Genomic DNA, 24,920 nt, shown 5'->3' with positions numbered 1-24,920 from the left:
AAGCAGGGAGAAAATGGTTGAGTTGTCTCCTTCAGAACAGCTTGACCTAGACACTAGCTCTGGTTCACTGTTGTGGCCTTGCTCAGGTTGGGGGTATTTTAATTATTTGGGGAGGTCCCAGGGTGTTTGGGGGAGATTAAGAGGCTGTTCCCTTTTGAGATAAAAACTAAGAAATGCAGGACTAGAGAATTTTTTTAGAAATCTGGGATTTAGATATTTTATTTGAAGCAAGGGGGGAGGGGCAGCTGAGATTCTGAGAAGGTTTTTGTTTGCAAGAAGCAACATCGTTTGATCTGTCATTGTACCAAGGGGGGAGATGGTTGTCTGTAAAGGAGAATGAAGACTAAATGCAGCCCATGAGGATGGGATTTGAACCCTGCGTGCAGAGCACAATGGATTAACAGTCCATCACCTTAACCACTCGGCCACCTCATCTGAACTGCTAAGATAGGGACAGGAGGAGAAATCTAAGGCCAGCAGAAATAGGGCCACTAAGGCGTTTCCCAATACTAAGCGTAACCAGGGGCTGAATGAGCTCCCCCCTCACACCTAGTGAGGAGCTGTGGGAAGACTTCAGGAACAGGCCGTGTTTGCACAGACACCCCTACTATGCAGCATGATGGGGCCACTTCCCCAAAATGACCAGTTTGGGATGGTGGTGGGTTGCAAATCACTTTAGCATTGAGTGCAATGAAATGTTATTCTCCTCCCTGTACGAGTGAAGGGCAGCAGAACGTACCTAGGCCGTCCTGACGGAGGGGTGGGTGGGGGAGGAATCGCTTTCATTGGACTGCAGAGAAGTGAATGAGGACGTCACCCTAACCCAGTGGGCCCCAAACATTTCACACTGTGCCCTCGTGTCCATGGCTGTGGCCCCTCGGAAGCCGCGGTCGAGAACCGGGGCTGGGAGTGGGGCTGTTGCTTGCTGGGGAGAGGGGTGCGGACAGGGGTAAGGGGGTCGAGGCCGGGCTGGGAGCCAGGGGCCCAGGCTGAGGGTGGGGTTGGGGAAGAGCTGGGACAGAGTGGGGCTCCCTCCCTGCCCTCCATGGTGGCTGGCTCAGGCCCTGAGGTGCCCCCATCAATCTTCCTCTGTGTCCCCCTAGGAGTCACGCCCCACATTTTGGGGACCACTGACCCCTACTCGCTAAGCAGGGGCTGGTGATGCCAAAGTCCAGGGAAAGGGAGAACAAGTGTGGGGGCCCCAGCACCAGAACCATGACCCCCCCCACTTCTGTGTGTGGCTCCGCCCCCTTCCACACCTTCCACCCACGGCCCCACCCACTGTCACCTCTGTTCTACCCCTTCCCCCACTGGCCCCACCCTGTCACTCCTTTACCCCGGCCCCGCTGCGGCCCCGAGACCAGAGAAGCTCTGTGCCCCTGCTGCAGCCCCCGGGCCGTAGCAGGGAGTGGGAGCTCCTCCAGCCCTGGGGCTGACATGGGGGAGACTTTCCCAGCGGGTCCCAATTTGGCTAGGGCCCCTAGTCATGGGCCCCACTGCCCCCTTGGCGACGCAAGGTTTGGGGAGGCTGAGCCCCCCCCCCCCCCCGAGCCTCCATTATGAGCCGCCCAGGCTACCTCTGCTCAGTGGGTGGCCAGTCTCCCTGTGTCTCTGCTGTTCGTGCTGGGGAGCCTGGCCGGCCTTAGGGGTGGGGCCCCCGGCAGCCGCCCAGGGCTCCAGGGGGTCAAAGGGCACCGTGTGGCCGTGCAAAGGTGCTCACTGCTCTCCCCTGCCCCAATGCTCCTCCGTGGCCCCATAGAGGGTGGGGGGAGCGAGGAGCAGCACTATGTGCTCCATGCGTCCTGGTCACTTTCCCCACCTGGGCTGGGCTGTGAGGGGAGCATCAGAAGCTGCTGCTCTCTGCCCTCCCCTGACGCAGCCCGGCTGAGGAACGTGACCTGGATGCAGGGAGCTCGGATGATGTCCCTCCTCGCCCCCCTGCCCCTGCTAGGGAAGGCTGCTGTGTGGTGTCTCCATGGCTGCACTGTCAGTGATGCAGGTTTCTCTCCCATTGTTCCAGGGGCATCCTACTAGATTGCCAGCTGCTTTTCAACTGCAGTGTGGAGACTGTGTGTGTGTGGGGAGAGACACTGCGTGTGTTGTGGAAGAGTGAGTGTGTTAAGCTAGGTAGGAGCGGATCATTATTATCCCTACTTGAAAGAGGGAGAAGCTAAGGCTGAGGAAGGAGAATTGACTTGTCTGAGGTCACACAGCCAGTCAGTGGCAGAGTTGGGAATAGAACCCAAGAGCCCTGATTTTCTAACTAACCATCGGATCTTGAATTTCAGACACTGAATGACCTGAATAAAGTTCTCTCAGATGAGCTCCAGACCAACAACAGTGCACAGGAATTATTCAGTAAGTATCTGAGGAGAACTGCAATGTTAGAGAGAATCATGAACTGCTCAGAGACCATTAATGCAGAGAAGCAGCAAACTCCATCAAACATAGAACTGGTTCTGACTTATTTCCTTGGTCTTAAAAGAGACCAACAAGGAGCTGACTCTCCTCCCTGTCAATAACCCCCTGCTCAGCCAATCAGGGTAGAGACTGAGGACGGGAGGCTGAGGGTTCTCACCAGAGAGCCCAAAGGATGGCCCAGGTCACTGGTGGGGATCACTGCCTGAGCACTATTTCAGCTCCACATTTTTGAGTGGAGCTCCCACAATGGGAGCTGCAGAGCACTCCCCCGCAACACACACACACACACTCACGCACACCTCCTGGTGTGGGGAGGGGCACAGGAGAAAGGACAAAAGAAGCAAGAGACGAAGAGAAAGGAGGGATGGAGGAAAAGGTGAAACAAAAAGGACAAACCCCAATGTCCCCAGTGATTCTAAGGGACAAAATCCCAGGTGTGGAATAAAATTCTCTCTCCTTAAGCTCGTGTTTTCCATGCCTAGAATTCAACTTTAAATCGGCTTCGGTACCCAATGACTGGAAGTTAGCTAATGTAACGCCAATATTTAAAAAGGGCTCTAGGGGTGATCCCGGCAATTACAGACCGGTAAGTCTAACGTCGGTACCGGGCAAATTAGTTGAAACAATAGTAAAGAATAAAATTGTCAGACACATAGAAAAACATAAACTCTTGAGCAATAGTCAACATGGTTTCTGTAAAGGGAAATCGTGTCTTACTAATCTATTAGAATTCTTTGAAGGGGTCAACAAACATGTGGACAAGGGGGATCTTGTGGACATAGTGTACTTAGATTTCCAGAAAGACAAGGTCCCTCACCAAAGGCTCTTACATAAATTAAGCTGTCATGGGATAAAAGGAAAGGTCCTTTCATGGATTGAGAACTGGTTAAAGGACAGGGAACAAAGGGTAGGAATTAATGGTAAATTCTCAGAATGGAGAGGGGTAACTAGTGGTGTTCCCCAAGGGTCAGTCCTAGGACCAATCCTATTCAATTTATTCATAAATGATCTGGAGAAAGGGGTAAACAGTGAGGTGGCAAAGTTTGCAGATGATACTAAACTACTCAAGATAGTTAAGACCAAAGCAGATTGTGAAGAACTTCAAAAAGATCTTACAAAACTAAGTGATTGGGCAACAAAATGGCAAATGAAATTTAATGTGGATAAATGTAAAGTAATGCACATTGGAAAAAAATAACCCCAACTATACATACAACATGATGGGGGCTAATTTAGCTACAACGAGTCAGGAAAAAGATCTTGGAGTTATCGTGGATAGTTCTCTGAAGATGTCCACGCAGTGTGCAGAGGCGGTCAAAAAGCAAACAGGATGTTAGGAATCATTAAAAAGGGGATAGAGAATAAGACTGAGAATATATTATTGCCCTTATATAAATCCATGGTACGCCCACATCTCGAATACTGTGTACAGATGTGGTCTCCTCACCTCAAAAAAGATATTCTAGCACTAGAAAAGGTTCAGAAAAGAGCAACTAAAACGATTAGGGGTTTAGAGAAGGTCCCATATGAGGAAAGATTAAAGAGGCTAGGACTCTTCAGTTTGGAAAAGAGAAGACTAAGGGGGGACATGATAGAGGTATATAAAATCATGAGTGATATTGAGAAAGTGGATAAGGAAAAGTTATTTACTTATTCCCATAATACAAGAACTAGGGGTCACCAAATGAAATTAATAGGCAGCAGGTTTAAAACAAATAAAAGGAAGTTCTTCTTCACGCAGCGCACAGTCAACTTGTGGAACTCCTTACCTGAGGAGGTTGTGAAGGCTAGGACTATAACAATGTTTAAAAGGGGACTGGATAAATTCATGGTGGCTAAGTCCATAAATGGCTATTAGCCAGGATGGGTAAGAATGGTGTCCCTAGCCTCTGTTCGTCAGAGGATGGAGATGGATGGCAGGAGAGAGATCATTTGATCATTGCCTGTTAGGTTCACTCCCTCAGGGGCACCTGGCATTGGCCACTGTCGGTAGACAGATACTGGGCTAGATGGACCTTTGGTCTGACCCGGTACGGCCTTTCTTATGTTCTTATGTTAACTGTCACCAGATGGATCAGACTGAACAGGTTTCAAACCTCCAGGAGGCTCTTACCTTCTAAACAGGGACGGCTGTTTTCTAGTAAAATCACTAAAAGGGAAGGAGAAAACTCAAAAAGGTTCCTCCTGGCGCTCACGTCCGTGAACCCGAATACTCTCTCAGTCCTCAAAGAGAGACCTGGAGAAGGAGACTTGCTGGAGCAAAGCCACAGGGGTCTCTGAGGTTTCCCTGGCCCCTCGCCCCTGTCCTGCCTGGCTGATGTCAGCATCTCTCTGTGAGGTCACCACCTCCCCACCACCTTGGACCAATAGGCTGAGGTCCTGCAAAAGGCCTTTGTGATGTCACTGCCGCACCCCTCCCTTGCTGGGCTAATGTTCTGCCCCTGGCCAGGCACTTTGGAGGTTTGAGCTACTCCCTGTGGTCACCCCACTCAAGGAGCGTTCGTTCTACGCAGCAAGCCGGCTAGACAGGGAAACAGCAGACGCTGCTCCTAATGCTACACTCAGTTTTTCAGAAATTATGGCCAGAAGAGACCATTAGAAAATCTAATCATAGAATCATAGAATATCAGGGTTGGAAGGGACTTCAGGAGGTCATCTACTCCAACCTACTGCTCAAAGCAGGACCAATCCCCAACTAAATCATCCCAGCCAGGGCTTTGTCAAGCCTGACCTTAAAAACCTCTAAGGAAGGAGATTCCACCACCTCCCTAGGTAACCCATTGCAGTGCTTCACCACTCTCTGAATGAAAAAGTTTTTCCTAATATCCAGCCTAAACCTCCCCCACTGCAACTTGAGACCATTGCTCCTTGTTCTGTCATCTTCTACCACTGAGAACAGTCTAGATCCATCCTCTTTGGAACCCCCTGTCAGGTAGTTGAAAGCAGCTATCAAATCCCCCCTCAGTCTTCTCTTCTGCAGACTAAACAAGCCCAGTTCCCTCAGCCTCTCCTCATAAGTCATGTGCTTCAACCCCGTAATCATTTTTTGTTGCCCTCTGCTGGACTCTTTCCACTTTTTCCACATCCTTCTTGTAGTGTGGGGCCCAAAACTGGACACAGTACTCCAGATGAGGCTTCACCAATGTCTAATAGAGGGGAATGATCACATCCCTCGATCTGCCGACAATGCCCCTAATTATACAGCCCAAAATGCCGTTAGCCTTCTTGGCAACAAGGGCACACTGTTGCCTCATATTCAGCTTCTCGACCACTGTAACCTCTTGGTCCTTTTCTGCAGAACTGCTTCCTAGCCATTCGGTCCCTAGTCTGTAGCAGTGAATGGGATTCTTCCGTCCTAAGTGCAGGACTCTGCATTTGTCCTTGTTGAACCTCATCAGGTTTCTTTTGGCCCAGTCCTCTAATTTGTCTAGTTCCCTCTGTATCCTATCCCTACACTCCAGCGTATCTATCACTCCTCCCAATTTAGTGTCATCTGCAAACTTGCTGAGGGTGCAGTCCACGCCATCCTCCTAATCATTAATGAAGATATTGAACAAAACCGGCCCCAGGACCGACCCTTGGGGCACTCCACTTGAAATTGGCTGCCAACTAGACATGGAGCCGTTGATCACTACCCATTGAGCCCGACGATCTAGCCATGTTTCTATCCACCTTATAGTCCATTCATCCAGCCCATACTTCTTTAACTTGCTGGCAAGAATACTGTGGGAGACTGTATCAAAAGCTTTACTAAAGTCAAGGGATAACACATCCACTGCTTTCCCCTCATCCACAGCCCCAGTTATCTCCTCATAGAAGGCAATTAGGTTAGTCAGGCATGACTTGCCCTTGGTGAATCCATGCTAACTGTTCCTGATCACTTGCCCCTCCTTTAAGTGGTTCAGAATTGATTCCTTGAGGACCTGTTCCATGATTTTTCCAGGGACGGAGGTGAGGCTGACTGACCTGTAGTTCCCCGGATCCTCGTTCTTCCCTTTTTTAAAGATGGGCACTACAGTAGCCTTTTTCCAGTCATCCAGGACCTCCCCCGATCGCCATGAGTTTTCAAAGATAATGGCCAATGGCTCTGCAATCACATCCGCCAACTCCTTTAGCACTCTTGGATGCAGTGCATCCGGCCCCATGAACTTGTGCTCGTCCAGTTTTTCTAAACAGTCCTGAACCACTTCTTTCTCCACAGAGGGCTGGTCACCTTCTCCCCATACTGTGCTGCCCAGTGCAGCAGTCTGGGAGCTGACCTTGTTTATGAAGACAGAGGCAAAAAAAAGCATTGAGTACATTAGTTTTTTCCACATCCTCTGTCCACTAAGTTACCTCCCTCATTCCTTGACTTTCTTCATGTTGCTAACATACCTGAAGAAACCCTTCTTGTTACTCTTAACATCTCTTGCTAGATGGAACTCCAAGTGTGATTTGGCCTTCCTGATTTCACTCCTTCATGCCTGAGCAATATTTTTATACTCCTCCCTGGTCATTTGTCCAATCTTCCACTTCTTGTAAGCTTCTTTTTTGTGTTTAAGATCAGCAAGGATTTCACTGTTAAGCCAAGCTTGTCGCCTGCCATATTTACTATTCTTTCTACACATGGGGATTTTTTTTCCTGCATCCTCAATAAGGATTCTTTAATCCTTTAGAGGATTGGAACTGATTTCAGTGAAGGCACGTTTGCTAGGTTTTTATGCATTTGCACAGGGAAACATTGAGTGTTTCTATTCATTTCAGGGATCCCTATTCAGTGGAACTCCTGAACATAATGGAAATGACATTATTTTCATTGAAGGAAGAGGTTTGTAAGGGGGCACTTGGATTTGAACCAAGGACCATTTGAACTGCAGTCAAACACTCGACCACTGAGCTATACCCCCATGACTGCTGTGTAGGTAAGTCAGAGATCTTAAAGATTTTGAAGGACAGGCCCTGCCTCAGGGATCTCCTGTTCTGTTCCCAGACCACAGTGCTTTTAAAAATGGGGTTTGATTAAACTTATAGATCCATGTAAACACCACAGCTTGCACACCCACCCACATAGCTTCCCCCAGTGACATAGCTACCACCTCTCGGGGAGATGGATTAACTACATGGACGGGACAGCTCTCTCCCCTCCGCTTAGAGCATCTTCATTATTTATGAATAGCTGGGAAATAACCTCCTGAATGGACAATTTATCAAATATTGCTGGGTCTGCATTCAATATGGATACCTGGTCATATTGGCTGGATTAGTAGGAGCATTGCCGGCAGATCGAGGGAAGTGATTATTCCCTTCTATTCGGCACTGGTGAGGCCCCCCCCCCACTACAGAAACAAATTGGAGAGAGTCTAGGGGAGGGCAACAAAAATGATTAGGGGGCAGGGGACTTACGAGGAGAGGCTGAGGGCAGGGCCACCCAGAGGGGGGGCAGGTGGGGCAATTTGCCCCAGGCCCTGCAGGGCCCCCACGAGAATACAGGATTCTAGAGTATTGCAACTTTTTTTTATGGAAGGGGCCCCCAAAATTGTTTTGCCCCAGGCCCCCTGAATCCTCTGGGCGGCCCTGCCCACTCCACCCCCTTGACTCGTTCGCCTCCCTCTCAGGCCCCACCTGTGTTCTGCCCTCACTCCCATTTGACCACTTCCCACCCCCGCTCTTCCACTGTGGCTGAGGCCTGCTGGTCCACCTTTCGCTCCCTCCTCTCCTCCCTGAAGGCCTCCTTGTGTCTCTCCACCCCCTACCCCAAGGCCTGCCCACCGCCCCCACCTCTCTGCCCCTCCCCTGAGACCCACCCTGCCCACCGCCCCCACCTCTCTGCCCCTCCTGAGACCCACCCTGCCCACCGCCCCCACCTCTCTGCCCCTCCCGTGAGACCCGCCCTGCCCACCGCCCCACCTCTCTGCCCCTCCCGTGAGACCCGCCCTGCCCACCGCCCCACCTCTCTGTCCCTCCCTGAGACCCGCCCTGCCCACCGCCCCCACCTCTCTGCCCCTCCCTGAGACCCGCCCTGCCCACCGCCCCACCTCTCTGCCCCTCCCTGAGACCCGCCCTGCCCACCGCCCCCACCTCTCTGCCCCTCCCGTGAGACCCTCCTGCCCATCGCCCCCACCACTCTGCCCCTCCCCTGAGACCCGCCCTGCCCCCGCCCCCACCTCTCTTCCTCCCTGAGACCTGCCCTGCCCCCGCCCCCATCTCTCTGCCCCTCCTGAGACCCGCCCTGCCCACCGCCCCCACCTCTCTGCCCCTCCAGTGACACCCGCCCTGCCCCTCGCCCCCACCACGCTGCCCCACCCCAGAGACCCACATGTCCACCACTTTACTCAGTCGTCTGTTGTTATTACTTGAAACACCAAGGATGGAAATAAAAGCTGAGTTTACTCCAGGGTAAGGAAAGAAAGGAGCCACCAACCCCCTGACAAATCTGAGTGCCCCAGAGAAAACCTGCCCCCTGTTATTGCGATCACTGCTGTGCTGGTGATATGGCAGGAAAGGGACTGTCTGAATGATCAAGGCAGGAAATGGGCAACAATCTACAGCAACGTCATTGACCACAAACACACTCTCCTCATGCTCCAGCCAGAAGGGAAATGAGCAGGAATTCTTGCAGTTCAGCCGTGGACACACTTACACAATGGCACAGCAGTGTGTGTGTTGTGGAAGCTGGTCTGAGGAAACAACTGGAATTGATCACTCAGTGAGAACAGAACTAGAGTGCAGTGAGAGACACATTTCAACCAAGTAGTTGTGGCTGAGTGGTTAAGGTGATGGACTAGAAATCCATTGGGGTCTCCCTGCGTAGGTTCGAATCCTGCCAACTACAGAGAAAGTTGTGGTTCTTTAGTTTCAAAGGAGCTGGGTCTTGTCTCACTCTCAAGCTGTGTCTACACTGTTGGGTAATGCGGCTTTAAAGTGTTTTAATTAATCACCTGTTGCATGTCCACACTATGCCCCTTGTGTCACCAGAGCACATCCACGCTAGAATCTTGAATGGCCCCAGAGAGCAGTGCACTGTGGGTAACTATCCCACTGGGCAACTGGCTGCAGGGTGTTTTGGGAAGGGTTTGCAATGCCTCATGGGCTGGTACAGCATCACATGATGCAGGTTTCTCTATCCCACCGTTCCATGGGCATCTTACTAGATTGCCAGCTGCTTTTCAACTGCAGTGTGCGTGGCGGGATAGAGACTGTGTGTGTGTGTGGGGAGAGGGAGTGTGTGTGTGGGGAGAGGGAGTGTGTCGCACACTGTCTCTATGTTCAGACAGCTGCTGCAAGCAACCAGTCCTGAGGCAGGGGGAGGGGGCAGCCCCAACATCAGTCCCCGCTTCCCTCACTGGCTCAGCTCAGCACAGCAGCCTCTGTCGCACACACACACACCGCTGCTGCTGCTTCTGAGCTCTGTGTCAGGGGTGCTGGAACAGGGGGTTTAGAGGGCCGTGGCCCCACCACTCTTAACTGGCTGTTAGGACAAATGATGGAGTGGGGAAAGGGGGAGTCTTGGGGGGGGGAGAGGAATTCTGTGGGTGTGGCCTCGGGGGGAGAGGCGGTGTGAGTGTGGGTCCTTAGGGAAGGGTTTTCATGGGAGTGCCACAGTTCAGACAATAGTGACCCCCCCCCACTGTAAGGAAGCTCCCGCCGCCCCTGCTCTGTGTTCGTAGCGCGGGAGAGAGCAGCGTTCCAGGGCAGTGATTTGCTCCCCGGGGCTCCGCCAGGGGGGCTTGGGAGGCTGCAGGGAGCCCTGGGCCCTTTAAATCACCAGCCTGGGGAAGCCGGGCTGGGCTGGCACAGCGTACCCGCTCTTGCCAGGACCTCATACCGGAATGTACCAGCTTACGTTCACCTCCGGAAGGTCCTCACGTGGATCAATAACTGGTTAAAAGCTAGGAAACAAAGGGTAGGAATAAATGGACAGTTTTCAGGATGGAAACAGGTAACTAGTGGTCCTGTACTGGGACTAGTCAACATCTTCATAAACGATCTGCTGAACAGCGAGGTGACAAAATGTGCATATGATCCAAAACTACAGAGGATAGTTAAGTCCAAAGCAGACTGGGAGGAGCTAAAAAGAGATTTCACAAAACTGGGTGAAAGGGCAACAAAACGGGAGATGAAATTCAATGTTGATCAGTGCAAAGTGATGCACATTGGCAAACATAATACAACTACACATAGAAAACTATGGGATGTAAAATAGCTGTTCCAACTCAAGTGAGAGATCTTGGAGTCACTGTGGATAGTTCTCTGCAAACATCCACTCAATGTGCAGTGGCAGGCAAAAAGCGAACAGAATGTTGGGAATCATTAAGAAAGGGATAGAGAATAAGAGAGAAAATCTTATTGCCACTGTATAAATCCATGGTACACCCATATCTTGAATACTGCGTGCAGATATGGTCGCTCCATCTTAAAAAAGATGTATTGGAATTGGAAAAGGTTCAGAAACGGGTATGGAATGTCTGCCATATGAGGAGAGAATAACAAGACTGGGACTTTTCAGCTGGGAGAAAAGCTGACTAGGGGGAAATATGCTAGAGGGCTATAAAATCATGACTGGTGTGGGGAAAGTAAATAAGGAGTGTTACTTATTCCTTCTCATAACACAAGAACTAGGGGTCACCAAATGAAATTAATAGGCAGCCCATTTAAAACAAACAAAAGGAAGTATTTTTTCACACAACGCACAGTCAACCTGTGGAACTCCTTGCCAGAGGAGGTTGTGAAGGCCAAGACTATAACAGGGTTTTAAAAAAAGAGCTAAATCGCTTCATGGAGGACATGCTCTGAGCCAGGATGGGCAGGGATGGTGTCCCTAGTCTCTGTTGGCCAGGAGCTGGGAATAGGCGACAGGGGATGGATCACTTGGTGATTCCCTGTTCTGTTCATTCCCTCTGGGGCACCTGGCTTTGGCCGCTATGGGAAGACAGGATACTGGGCTAGATGGACCCAGTCTGGCCGTCGTATGTCCTTACATCCTTATGCTCCTTTCATAAGATGCCTGGGATTCTGCCTCACAATGTGTCCCTGAGGTCTCAGCCAAAATGCCCAGACAGGCAAACGCTCTGGGCTCCTGAAGCCTTGGCCACCCACCTAGTGCCCTATGGCTCATCCCTGACCCTTGCTGCTGCTCATTGCTGTAGACTGTGAGAGGAGCGGAGGCAGCGCAGGAGCCTTCGGGGGACACAGATCTGAGGCTTTGGGAGAGACACATTGTCTGAGACATCAGAGCTCTGCAAACCCTGCAGCCACCCCCTCAATCCAGGGCCTGTTCCAGCCCTGAGTCTGGGCTACCGCGATCCCTCCCCCAGAGCAGGGCGCCCACAGATTACAGCCTGGAAATAGGCGTGTGAGACTAACTCCTGTTCTCCCTGACAGGGCCTCCCCTAGACCAAGTGGAGTCCCAGGCAAGACATGTCTTCGGTGCCCCCCCCATATGTTAAAATTTTGAATATCTTATTTTTATTGCATTTGTAGCTCAGCTCATGATTTTGACGCACAATTTCGATGCATGATTTTCTCTGTCATATAAGATGATAAATTTGCAGGCTAGGTTCTGTAAACCTGTATTTATTCATGCCATATATAAGCAAATAAAACAAATGCATTTTCTTTAAGCATATAGAAACTTTTTTATTTTGACAGTAAGTGAAATGTACTAACATCTAGAAATGGAGCACTCACCAGCACAGGGTGGGCCGGTATTAAATAGTGTTACAGTCGGAGACAGACAGCGTTAGGATGTTAACCCCAGGCCCTTTGTTCAAAGGTCGCTTCTCGCCTTTCCCCATGAACTGAAGCACAGCATTAAAGAGATCCAAAGATTGGCCAATGGCATTTCAAAGCTGATCTTAACCCTTTCAGTACCCTTGCAAACTCAGATGCTTCTCACCACAGGCTGGCTGGTGGCTTTTCAGCCAGGCTCTCCCCTTTCATCAGCGCTTCAGTTGCTTGGTGTGGGGGTGTCTGTAGATGTAGGTGACAGAGAGAGATAAAGCCTAGCAAATGTCTCTCCTTTTATCATGTCCTTTCTTCCTCATGGCTTTGCCCCCTTCAGAGTCAGGTGAGCATCACTGCGTCTCTCCAAGCAAGTCTGAGCAATTCCCCTGGGGTGTCCTCATGCAGGTGAGTCATTGCATTGTAGCTCCCTTGCTGGGCAATGGCTGTCGATGGTTGTTTGACACCCTGTCTGGGTGTTGGTTACTTTCCTTGCTGTTGCCACTAGGGAGCTAATATTTGGCTGACTCCCCCACTTTGCAGCACAGTGACAACCACACTGCACAATTCTCATAACTTCATATGCATGAATGGTCTACATCTATGGGTAGAGAAATGACTTTCAGCCGATCATATCCTTTCCCTGATACCTTACAAGTCATGCTCTATATGTAAGATCACGATGATATGAAAATGAGGATTATGGGGGTTACAGCCGCTCCCCGAAAGGTATAGTATGTCACACTGAGATTCCATGTTCATTTGTTCTGTAACAGCATTACAGAGATCCAGTGACTGACCAATGGCATTTCCAAGAGCTAAAATAGCAAGCGATGTCGGTCTCTCATTGGCCATCAGCGACTGAAGATGTGGTTTAATGAGCCGGAGCTTCAAGGTGAGGGTGGCTCTGTCCACTGCCTTCCGTTGCGCTGCTGGGCCCCAAGTCCCTGGTGGCCAATATGTGACGCTGGGAGAAGAGAGTGGGGTGGCAAGTGGCGGCAGGACTTTTGCCACCAGGGTCTAGCTGCCCAACTTCCTCCTGTTACTGCTGGCCCCCCGTCGCCTTCAGGAAACCCAGGAACTAAGGCAGGAATAGGGCGAGGAAGCAAGTAAAGCCGAGCAAGGAAGGCAAAAGTGAATCTTGTCTTCATGGGCCGCTCGCAATGACGTCCTTTTTGTGTGCCACAGCTGACAACAACATCCCAGACAGGGGAAGAAAAAGAAGCTCTCCCTCAAGCTGGAGTCACAAGGGTGACGTAAGGATGACTTCCTGAGCCCTGGCTCCAGTGCTCTGCTCTGCCAGCTGACCTATTGAAGGGCTGTCACCACTTTCTCCAGGTTTGTCCATCGGTCTGTGCTAGGGTGAGCAAGAGCCAAGCAGATGGAGTTTCTGTAGTGTAGTGGTTATCACGTTTGCCTAAACCGCAAAAGGTTCCTGGTTCAAAACTAGGCAGAAACATGCTGGCTTCCTTTTGCCAGATCCCCTTGCTGTTCAGGAAGGCCTCCTCCTTCTCCTATTGGCCTGTCCCTGGGATAACTCCAACCCCCGCATGACAGAGGGTGCTGACAGCAGTGGAGAAAGCACCTTGGCATCAGGCTGGAGAACCTAGAGGAGTGCGGCGTGTCACCTTTTGGAGGCTTGTGGCTTGGCCTCCTCTGCTGTTGGAGGTTGGCCGGTGGAGGCCGTCTCTTCCTGCTGGCCTCCTCTGCGTGACTTGCCAAAGGAGGAAGTGAGGCAGGAATGGGGCAAAAGAGGAAAGTCGAGCTGAGGAAGGCAGGGCAGAAGCTAAGCACCTCAGTGCGGCTAAGTGGGGTTAGTAGAGCGTCACCATTCGTTCTGCAAAGCCGGGGGAGGTGCGGTTGGCTGCTGGGAGGCAGAATCCTGTGCCTGCCTCTTGGCTTCCCAGGGGTGGCTACTTGCAGCCCAGGAGAAGAGGGGTTCTAGGGGGAAGGAAAAGCAGCAATGGCGAGGCTGAGTGGGCTCCTTTCTGGCCGACATGGTGGGCTGTGGTGGGTCTGGGAGTTGCCTGTAAGCCATAAGTGGACTTGGTGCAGTGAAAACCGCTGCTCCATTCTGGCTGACCTGGGGGAGCCATTAATGACTTGGGAGTGGGGGCAGGGCACTGGCTGTGAGCAAATGGGATCCAGGAAGCCCCAGCCTGCCCCTCCAGGGGCCCCAGTCTTCTTCTTCTCTCCTGCCAGGGGGAGCCCGGCCTAGAGCCTGCCCAGCATGCACTGCAGCTCGAGCATTAAGCCTTCCTGTGTGGCCTGTGCTGGAGCTGACCCTGGACCCCTGTGGGGCACTATTGGGGGAAATCCTGACTGCAAATAATTCTGGCCACAAGATCAACCCATTGGGTCGAATGGGGCAAGCTGGAGGCCTGGTGCCTTAGTCCGTGGGGCCAGCAGGTCAAGCCATTTTCCTGCATGTGGGGGAGGCAGCCGCTGTGCTTCGCCCTTCCTGCTCCCTGCGCTGCTGCACCCTAAAATCCCTGTCGGCCGGCAAGATGGGCTGGGAGCCTGGAGAGAGGGTCTGTGGTCTCCACCAAGCCCCCGTTCTCCTCCACTGCACATCAGCATCCCAGCAACCTTCTAGGAGGGTCCAGGCTGCCACCCATCTCCAGCACAGCAGCGCCCGCACCCCATCACCCGCCTTGTCTCCTCAGAGGTGAGTGACGGAGGGGGCACAAGGGGTCCGGTTCGGGGAGGGATAACAAAACACACCCTCTGGGGTCACCCCTCAGGAAGTGACGGTGACAGGCCCTGTGGTGGCAGTAAAGGGGGAGGGGAGGGCGTGGGAGCAGCACCCTCAAAGGCAATGCTGGAGACCCAGTAAACTCTGAAGGGGACTGAGAGTCTCCCAGGGCCCTATATCCTGTTGGGATCTGTCCAAAGTCCCCCCCCCCCCCTTCTTTTCTTTCATTCCTTTATTTACCCTTGTTTGCTGACAGTCGACTCTTGTGCTGTTTCACCTGGTGCCCCGAGAGAGGAAGAAGGTGCCCCGCGGCCTCAGGCAGAGAGGGTTGACAGCTTAGAACAGGGGTCCCCAATGTGGTGCCTGCGGATGCCACAGCGCCCACCAGGGCGTCTAAGTGCGCCCGCATACTGGCCGGTGAACAGAAATTCAGCGGCATTTTGCTGGCAACGCCTCTGGGTGTGTCCCCTGGGTCAGGAGAAGTCAGTGTCCAGCCCTGTGGGGGTGTGCTCCTGGCTCATACCTCCAGCACTCACTGCTGCCCCTCCCTTCCCAGCTGCACTGTTCAGCCAGTCCCAGGCCTCTGTGAGGTCACCGCCCCCACCTCAAACCTTCAAACTGGGACATGGTGCAGCAGTACCAATCAGAGTGCACTAGTGTAACTTCTGTCTACACTAAGGGTTTGCACCAGTGCCTAAAACACCAGGGTGGCAGAGACCTTCAGAAACAGCAGTACGGTGGCACTAGAACTGGGCTCTATTTCTAGCTCGGTCACGGACAGCCTGGGTGACCTTGGACACGTCAATGTTTCTCCTCCCAACTTCAGTCTCTTTACTCAGCTGCCCACTCACTGGGGTCTCCTCTCTCTGCAGAGCTGCTCACCACTACAGTCTGTGTGAGTGTCCCCAGAGCTAAGGCAGTTCAGCTCTGGAATAGTCTTACAAGGGGGGCTGGGGAGTCTCTTTCCCTGGAAGTTTTTAAGAACAAGTAGGACAAAGCTCTGTCAGAGACAATCTACAGATACTTGGTCCTGCCTCAGCAGAGAGCTGGACTTGATGACATCCTGAGGTCCTGTCCAGCTCTACGTTTCTAGGATGCCATGAAATATATACGTATAAAACACAACATCCAGAGTAAAACCCACCACAACATAATGTCAGGAAACTCAGAAAAAAAAAGGAAAAAAGAAACAACAAAAGCCACAGCATAAAATGACAATACAGAGGAAAAGAAAACACGATGCAAACTAACACACCCTAGGACAATATTACACAATGAATAAAAAAAAAAAGAGCTCATCTCAAACCAGCACAACACAGGCACCAAACATGCTGAGACAAAACAATGCACCATAAAACTGCTACACAACATGGTGTGATCACAGTTCCAAATGGCACCATGCAAAACAGCTCAGTGTAGAACAGGACACAGCACAAAAGAGAATTATTTCAGTGTAGGCCTGGAAGGGATCTTGAGACGTTGTCTCCTCAAGCCTCCTGTGACGAGTCAGGACCAAGTATCCCTAGACATTCCCAGACTGGTGTCTCTCTAACCTGATCTTAAAGACCTCCAATGAAGGAAATTCCACAGCCTCCCTTGGAAGCCAATGCAAGGCAAACACTGACCAAAACAACGCTGTACACACACACACGCTGGGCTTGGGGTTAAGGGGAGAGGCAAGAATTCAAACAATCTGGGTTCAGTTCCCAGTTTTGCCCCAAATTCCCCATGCAAACTTGAGCAAATTACTTCAGCTCTTTGAGCTTCAGTTTCCCCATCGCCTCCCACCATTGGCCTATTTAGCCTTTGAGCTTTTTGTGGCAAGGCCTCTCTGTCCCTGTGAGCATGTCCACACTGCAGTCAGACACCGGCGGCTGGCCCGTGCCTGCTGACTTGGGCTCACACGGCTCAGGTTGTGGGGCTGTTTAATTGTGGTGTCGATGTTCCGGCTGGGGCTGCAGCCCAAGGTCTGGCACCCTCCCACCTCGCAGGGTCCTACAGCCTGGCTCCAGCCCGAGCCCAGACACCTACACTGCAATTAAACAGCCCCTTCGCCTGAGTCACCTGGCACGGGCCAGCTGGGGGGTTTTAACGGCAGGGTAGAGATACCCTTGGTGTCTGTTCAGCACCTTTCACAATGGGGACCCTGATCTTGGTCAGTGTCTGTGCAGAGCCCTGCACAACAGGGGCCTGACCTCAGTCGGGGGCTCTGCAACTCCCAGCATTGCAGGATCTCTGATTTTGTTCGGGTTCCCTGCAGCATCTGGCAAATTGTGGGGGCAGGATCTCTGTCAGGGTCTGTGCAGTGCCCAGTACAGTGGTGGGGCATGATCTGGGTCGGGGTCAGTGCAGTGCCAGACCCAACAGGGACACAGATCTCAGTCGAGGTCTCTGAAGTGCCCAGCACAATGGACGCAGCAGTTTGGGTCACAGTCATGCGCTGCCTGGCACAAGGGGGGCCATGATCTCGGTCCAGGTCTCAGTTTTACCTGGCACAACAGTGAGGTCTGATCTCACCTGGGGTCTCTTCAGTGCCTGGCAGAACAGGGCCCAGATCTCACCTGGGGTCTCTGCAGCAGCTGTCAGAACAGGGCCACGCTCAGTACGATAAGAGCCCTGATCTCAGTCACACACCTGGGGAGAAAAGCGGGAAGATTTTTGAGCATTAGATATCAGTATTTCAGAACTGAGGAGAAAATGGGGCACAAACTAAATATTTCCCAATATAAGGGACAAGCATCATGTGGGGAGATTTTATGTCACCATTCAACCACTCAAGAGGGGAAATTTGAGGGGATTACACAGCGATATTAAATCAACAACAGAATGGGATGGATTCTTCTTGCCTCACATTCACATGGCCGGCAGGGATCCCTGGGTGATGTGGCTTTCACAAGGAAGAGGAGTGGGGCTGGAGTGAGGTCACTGGCTATGGGGAGGGGCTGGCAGTGGGGTCTGGGAATGTGACTAGTACAGGGGTCAGCAACCTTTCAGAAGTGCTGTGCCAAGTCTTCATTTATTCACTCTAATTTAAGGTTTTGCATGCCAGAAATACATTTTAATGTTTTTAGATTGTCTCTTTCTGTAAGTCTATAATATAGAACTAAATTCCTGTTGCATGTAAAGTAAATAAGGTTTTTTAAATGTTTAAGAAACTTCATTTAAAATTAAATTAAAATGCAGAGCCTCCCTCGGACCGGTGGCCAGGACCTGGCAGTGTGAGTGCCACTGAAAATCAGCTCGTGTGCCATAGGTTGGCTACCCCTGGCCAACAGCTCGTGGGGTGAGGGGGGGCTGCTGGGTTGGGCAGGGTGGTGGGGGGGAAGTAGCTGGACTGGGAAACCTGGGGCTGGGCCGTCTCCATGGGGGACACTTGCTCCTCCCTTCCCAGGCCCCGTTGCCAGCAGAGAGTGGCCCCCCCAGCCCAGCCCAGAGGTGTCCCTGTCTCAGGGCCCCCCCAGCCTCTGCCCATTCACCCTCTGCCCAGCTCAGGAATCCCTCGGGGGAACCATTTCCCACCCGCACAAGGACAAATCCCTGCAGGTGGAAATGGGGGAAACCCCCAAACCTGAGACCTGAACTGGCCATTGGCGAAGGGAGAGAAAATGGGGCACAAGGGGGGGGGGCACCGGTAACTCCTCTGGGGTTGGGGGCGGGGGGGTCACCCTGGGCGCTGCTCGTGGCTCTCTAGGGAGAAAGGGGGCAGGACGGGGGGCGGGGGTCCCCACGGGAGGGGCAGCGGTAAATCTGAGGATCTCAGCCCCCTTTCTCTCCCCGCTCCTCGGGGTCACCTGCCCCGGCCATGTCCGGGATGCACAGACATTTCCGCCCGCCCCTCCCCCGCCTGGTCTCACCCCCCAGCCCTGCGAGATGCCGGGTCCCCCCCTCCCCGGACACTGGGACAGAGTCACCGCCCGGCCCCGCCCCCGGGGCTCGCTCCGAGACCTGGAGGCTGCAGCTCCGCAGCGGGGCGGGCGGAGCCCGGAGCGAGCCAGGCACGGGGGGGGTTAATGAAGGGCTCTCCCGCCGCGATTTGCGCATGCCCAGAGCTCCAACGGCACCAACCCTTCTCCGGCCCGGGAGAGGCTCCAACGGCCCCGCGCGAGCCAGGCAGAGCCCCAGCACCCAACGTTCCCTCGCAGCCCGGCTCTGCCTCCTCTGCCAACATCACTTCCGCTTCCGGGAGAGTCCGGAACTACATCTCCCAGCCTGCCCCGGGGCCGTTTCCGCAGCCCAGGTAAGGAGGGTTTCAGCAGCTGTGAGTCGGCCCGGGCTGAGCTGCTGTTGCTCCCCGGGGGGGGGCCTGGCGGGGGGGCGGAGCTTTCTCCAGCTGGGCCCCGCCCCGGGCTCTGCTGAGGCTCCCGGTGACGGAGCCCGGGGGGCGGGGCAGGTCCCGGCTCTGCGCGGTGCCCCCCCCCCCATCGCTGCCCCCGGGGGCCTGGAGCTGCTGCCGCGCTGAGGCCGGGAGGATCCTTCCCGCAGCGAGTCTGAGCCGCCCCCCCCCCGGCTCTGCTGTGCCCGGTACCGGGGGGGTGAAGCGGGTCCCCCCGCCCGGTGCCCCCTTCCCCGCACGGGCGGAGCGGGGCAGCCGCGGGGGGCGCCCCCGGGAACGGGGCGGTGACCCCGGCTCCCAGCCCGGGGCAGGGCGCTAGGGAAGGGGGGAGGGGCTGGGAGAGGGGGTGAGTTGAACTTTGCGGGGGGGCAGGTTCCCAGCTCGCTGACCCCCCCCCCCCCCTCCCGGCACACTCACTGCAGCCTCCCTGCCCAGGGTCACTTCCCTGTGACCAAGGTGAGGAGCAGAGAGAGGAGGAACCAGCCCCGGACTCTCCCTGTTCCCCCTGCGGCAGGAGTGCGCTGCCCTGGGGGCAGGGTCAGGGGGACCCCCCCCCCCCAAGGGGCTCCTTTGGGTCTGGTCTGGTCCAGGGTTTGGTTCACACCCTGGTGCTGGGAGGGCTTCAAAATGTCTTGGTTGGTTCCTGCTGCTGGGGGGAGCACAAGGGGGAAAGGAGGGGCCGGGGGCCAGGTCTGTGCTGCACTGTGGGGACTGAGCATGTTCCCAGCCTGGCAGAATCTACAATCTCTGTCCCCAGGGAAAGGGCCTGGGGGAATCGTGATGTGAAATGAACTAAAGCCTGTTCTGAATCCTCCACAACTGCCCTTCTCGCCCTGCCAGGCTGCAGAATGACGCCCACCTCTCGCTCCAGCTCGTCCCAGCCTCCCATGGGACAGGAGAAATGGCTGTAGTGGAGCCAGCTCAGGTAGGGGTTATTGGGGGGTTGCTGGTGGGTTCCTGCTGGAGGGGGAGGGGCAGGAAATACTGAAGAGGTGGCAACTTCTGGGGAGTTAGGTCTGGAGGGGGGCAGGGAATACCCTGGGTGAGGATAGGATTGGGGACAGAGTGTGACAAACCTACTGGGACTTGTTAACATGGGCCTAGATCCTCAGAACAAACACTTGGGTGTTGGGGGAGAAAATTCCATAATTTGTGAAACAGGAAACAGACAAAGCAACTCCCTGGGCGGGGCTGGGAAAACTGACCAGACTTCCAGTGCTGAACCCTCAGCCTGCTAGCCAGGGGCTGGTGTGACATGGAAAGGGGGCACCCAGCAGGGAGGTGTAGGGAAGATGTCCCGGCCCCTCACATCCAGCTGCTGGCAGTGGGGAGGGCGTTGGGTTCTCTACCATGGGGCTGTGCCTGGACCCTACTGGGGGCTCCATCTCCTGTATCAGCCTCTGGCTAGTAGGTCTGTGGTGGATCTGCTGGGAGAGACAAGGGGCTCTCACTTGGTCCCCTCACCCAGATGTCTCCTGGCTGCTCTCAGCAGTGTGGGGATAGGACTCTGCTGACTCTCTCAGAGCTTCCATTTGATTGGCTCCTTTCCTCCCTGAATAGTGGGGTTGTGAGTGGGGCAGCAGGTACTGAGTGTTGGGCTCTTGCTCTTTCAAGGGCCGGTGACCTTCGAGGAGGTGACTGTGTATTTCACCAGGGGAGAGGGGGCTCTGCTGGACCCCACTCAGAGAGCCCTCTGCAGAGCCGTCATGCAGGAGAACTATGAGAATGTGACCTCGCTGGGTAAGGATTCCTGTTCCCTCGGTTTTTAGAAGGAGAAATGCAGCGTTAAGGTTCATGCCAGTCCCCCAGTGCCACCTCTGCTCTGCCCTGTTTCAGCATCACCCCGACATGCCAGAGACACCCACACTAGCCCTCTCCCCTCCCCTGTTACACAGCGCTCTGGGAACAGAGCAGTGCAGCAGAATGTCTAACATGTTCTTCTCTTTGCTAAGATAATATTTGGGTTCAACTCCATCATAGCAAACAGAAGCTTCCTCCCCCTGGCCTGCTCTCCAGTACTGAACCTCCTGCACCCAGGCCATCTGAGACTTGCACAGTGTTACTACCCCCTTGCCCTCAACCTGAGTTTTCCTTTTGAGTCACTGCCTTCACTTACCCCTCACTAAGCCCCACAGATCACTCGAACATATGCCACCAGGGTGCTGACAACCCCCATGGCAAGAACACACCCTTGGGCACCTTTGCTGACCAAGCCTACAACACTCAGCACGGAAATGAGGCAGAATTGCCCCCCAAGTTTCACATGCACCTCTCTGCATAGCACAGGCACAGCTCTGCCCAGCTGCTGCAACCAATCCCTCCATCAGCCAGTCACAGCTACAGCTGGCCCAGTGCACACAGCTACAGCTGGCCCAGTGCACACAGCTACAGCTGGCCCAGTGCACACAGCTACAGCTGGCCCAGTGCACACAGCTGGAGGCATGCGGATAGGTGCTGAGATTCACACCTGTGAGCACAGCACAGACAATGTCTTAGTCTTAGTCTTTCCTCGGGTCGATTATAGGTTCATAGATTTAAGGCCAGATGTGACTATTAGGTCGTCTACTCTGACGTCCTTTATACCACAGACCATAGAATTCATCCCGTTACTGCTGCATTGAGCTGAATACCTGAGTCCCTTTGGCAGTTGGTTAACCTTTGCACGGCCCACACAGAACCATTCTCACTGGTTCTGGCTAGCTACAGGGTTAAGGGTTGGGGGAAAGTTTACATTAACTTTTCCTGGTCTGCAGAGGTTAAAGTTTACTCACCGTCCATATGGTGCAAGGCAGGAGACAGCACTGGGCAACCTTAACTCTGCATTAATGTAGCTTATGAGCATTTAGTTTCCTGTTTTAAAAAATGGATGCTTTTGCCGCTATAGCTGTATCTGTAATTGAGCTTTGGCCAGCAGAGCCATGTTGGATGGTGTGCGTGTGTGCACTTTTTCACAGCCTTAAACAATAGAGCTGGACTGGCAAAGCTTTTAAGAGCTACCTAAGACCTACCTAACTAGTTCCTCAACAGACACCTGACACGTCACCTTTAGGTGAACGAATATGCGTCTACCTGGTGGGAATCCAAACCTTGCGCCCGGCACCCCCTTGGGTGGGGCACTGCACGGCCCCTAAAGGCCGGTCCTGGGTGGGGAGCAGAATTGATCCCCTCCACTGTCCCCTGTGGGGAAGAGTTTGGGGGGGGGGGTTCAGTCCCTGATTTTTATTTTCTGTCTCTCCAGCACTTACTTGGGTTTGTTCTCTGCCTTTCCATCCCCAATTCTGAGATTTCTCCTCTCTTCTAGAGAGCGAGGAGCAGAATCCTCACCAGGAAGATGCTGAGCTCGCCGAAGCGCATGGGGAATTACTGCGAAGAGCCAAAGGGAGTGTGTCCAGCCCCCATGAGCAGGGAAAAGCTGGTGAAAATTACCCCAGACCAGAGAGAGAGCAGGGAAACCACTCAGAGGAGAGAGTGGATGAACCCATTAATTGTCAGGGAACTCACAGGGACCTCAAGGAAACTACGTCCCAGGAGAAAATCCTCACGGAAAAGCGAGAGACTACGTGTAGTGAGTGTGGGAAAAACTTCCACTACCACTCAGCCCTTATTCGACATGAGATAATCCACACGAAAGAGACACCTTACAAATGCTGTGAGTGTGGGAAAAGCTTCAATCGTACCTCAGCCCTTAGTAGGCATCAGCGAATACACAGAGGAGACAAACCCTATGAATGCCGTGAGTGCGGGAAAAGCTTCACTCAGAGATATACCCTTAACTCTCATCAGAGAATCCACACAGAAGAGCGACCCTACGAATGCTGCAAGTGCGGGAAAAGCTTCACTCAGAGATCAGCCCTTATCTCTCATCAGACAACGCACACGGGAGAGCGACCCTACGAATGCTGTGAGTGCGGGAAAAACTTCACCCGAAGCTCAAACCTTACTAGGCATCAGAGGGTCCACACAGGAGAGAGACCTTATGAATGCCGTGAGTGCGGGAAAAGTTTCAGTCACTTCTCCTCCCTTATCTCTCACCAGAGAGTCCACACAGGAGAGAGACCCCATGAATGTTGCGAGTGTGGAAAAAGCTTCTCTCGGAGCTCAAACCTTACTATGCATCAGAGGATCCACACAGGAGAGAGACCCTATGAATGCAGTGAGTGCGAGAAAAGTTTCACTCACCTCTTCTCTCTTATCTCTCACCAGAGAGTCCACACAGGAGAGAAACCCTATGAATGCAGTGAGTGCGGGAAAAGCTTCTCTCGGAGCTCAACCCTTGTCACACATTACACAGTCCACACCGGAGAGAAACCCTATGAATGCAGTGAGTGCGGGAAAAGCTTCACTCATAGCTCAGGCCTTTCTAAACATCAGAGAATCCGTAAAGGAGATAAGCGTCATAAAAACCTTCTCTAGAGCTGTCAGGAGATTTTTTTCTTTAATTCTTTTGACAGTTCCCAGGTAGTGAGTGTTAAGACTGTTTGCATCTTTTGCACATTGTAGTCCCTCAGCTCCCACACATGAGTTGCCCACTTTTGAAGCTCGCCCGTCTTTGGGGTGGATCCTGTGGTCCTTTGTATCAACTCCATTGTCCTGCGAGTCATGGGAGTGGGTGTCTTTTCTACCAGGAATGTCATCACCCCAGGTGGGGGAGATGGGGGGTGTCTTCAACCAGCTACGTTGAGATAAAATCTACCTGGGTCTCATCACTGTGGTTGCCGTGGAGTTAGCTAGCTTGAGTTCACTTTCCTGATGTAATAAGACAGCTATTCTTGCAGTAAAGACATGGGCTATGGATAGTCAGTGGGGTTATCTAGCACATTTCCTCCTGATCTGACCTAATCACCGTCACATTTCCTTGTCTAAACAAACCTGGAGATTCACATTTGTACTCCTCCTGCCAGTGCAAAGTTATTGTTAGAGACGTCAAGTTCCTCTTTGAGGACAGATTGTCTCATTCCCAGTTGTTCTCACATTACCCTGGATTGTGCAGAACAGCAGTTATTTTGTTGACTTTTTTTTTTCCTCATTTAAAATATATTTAAATATGATGAAGAGCTGGAGCAGTGTCAGGGAAATAAGGGTCATTTTAGGCTCTGTGACACTGGAAGGAGATGAGGCGACTCAGACATTCCATCCTTCCCCATCACCCCAGAACTGTTACCTTGTGCCTGAGCCATGCACAGTTCACCCCTTCGTATTCCTTCGCTTCCCAGCGTGTCTGGTGGGGTCATGTTCTTGGCTGTCCATGCTTGGGAATGGTGCTTGTACGCCTTTGATCCTAAATCAGAGTCAGTCTGGCAGGAGATGAAAGTGTCAGACTTGGAAGGGGATTTCAAATGGATCCCAAGCACCGTTGAAATCCCCTTTTCCCTCAATGGCAAAGCTGCTTCTGGGAAGGTCGGCTGTTTTTTCTCCCATTATGAAGGTGCTAAAACTCCTGTAAATAACACTAATGAGAAAGGTATCAGAGGGGTAGCCGTGTTAGTCTGGATCTGTAAAAGCAGCAAAGAATACTGTGGCACCTTATAGCCTATCAGACTTTTGGAGCATGAGTTTTCGTGGGTGAATACCCACTTTGTCGGATGCATGAGAAAGCGCTGGGTGAAGCAGGTTTCAGTGGATCATGGGAGAATCTCTCATCCTGATTCTGAGACATCAGATGTAACCTAGTCTGGAATTTCCCTTTAAATTAAAATGAAAGTGTCTTCTACCTCTCTGTGAGATGGGTTTTCTATCTTTCATGAAGGCTCCTTGGTCATATAACTGCATGTT

At 52.8% G+C, this 24,920-nt stretch overlaps 4 non-coding genes and 1 pseudogene across 4 annotated transcripts; 2 read left to right on the top strand and 3 right to left on the bottom strand.

Moving 5' to 3' along the window:
* Window positions 1–24,920, bottom strand: part of LOC120381497 — a 265,866-nt pseudogene that overhangs the window by 222,109 nt on the left and 18,837 nt on the right.
* TRNAN-GUU lies at window positions 349–435 on the bottom strand. The gene has a single exon. It is a non-coding gene; the product is annotated as a tRNA-Asn (tRNA).
* TRNAC-GCA lies at window positions 7,236–7,307 on the bottom strand. The gene has a single exon. It is a non-coding gene; the product is annotated as a tRNA-Cys (tRNA).
* TRNAS-AGA lies at window positions 9,151–9,232 on the top strand. The gene has a single exon. It is a non-coding gene; the product is annotated as a tRNA-Ser (tRNA).
* On the top strand, window positions 13,507–13,579 carry TRNAF-AAA. Its single transcript has one exon. It is a non-coding gene; the product is annotated as a tRNA-Phe (tRNA).

This window comes from Mauremys reevesii, linkage group 14, assembly GCF_016161935.1.
Source record: "Mauremys reevesii isolate NIE-2019 linkage group 14, ASM1616193v1, whole genome shotgun sequence".
NCBI classification, from domain to species: domain Eukaryota; kingdom Metazoa; phylum Chordata; order Testudines; family Geoemydidae; genus Mauremys; species Mauremys reevesii.
The sequence above is the reverse complement of the archived record's forward strand: the minus strand, read 5'-3'. Positions and strand labels throughout refer to the sequence as shown.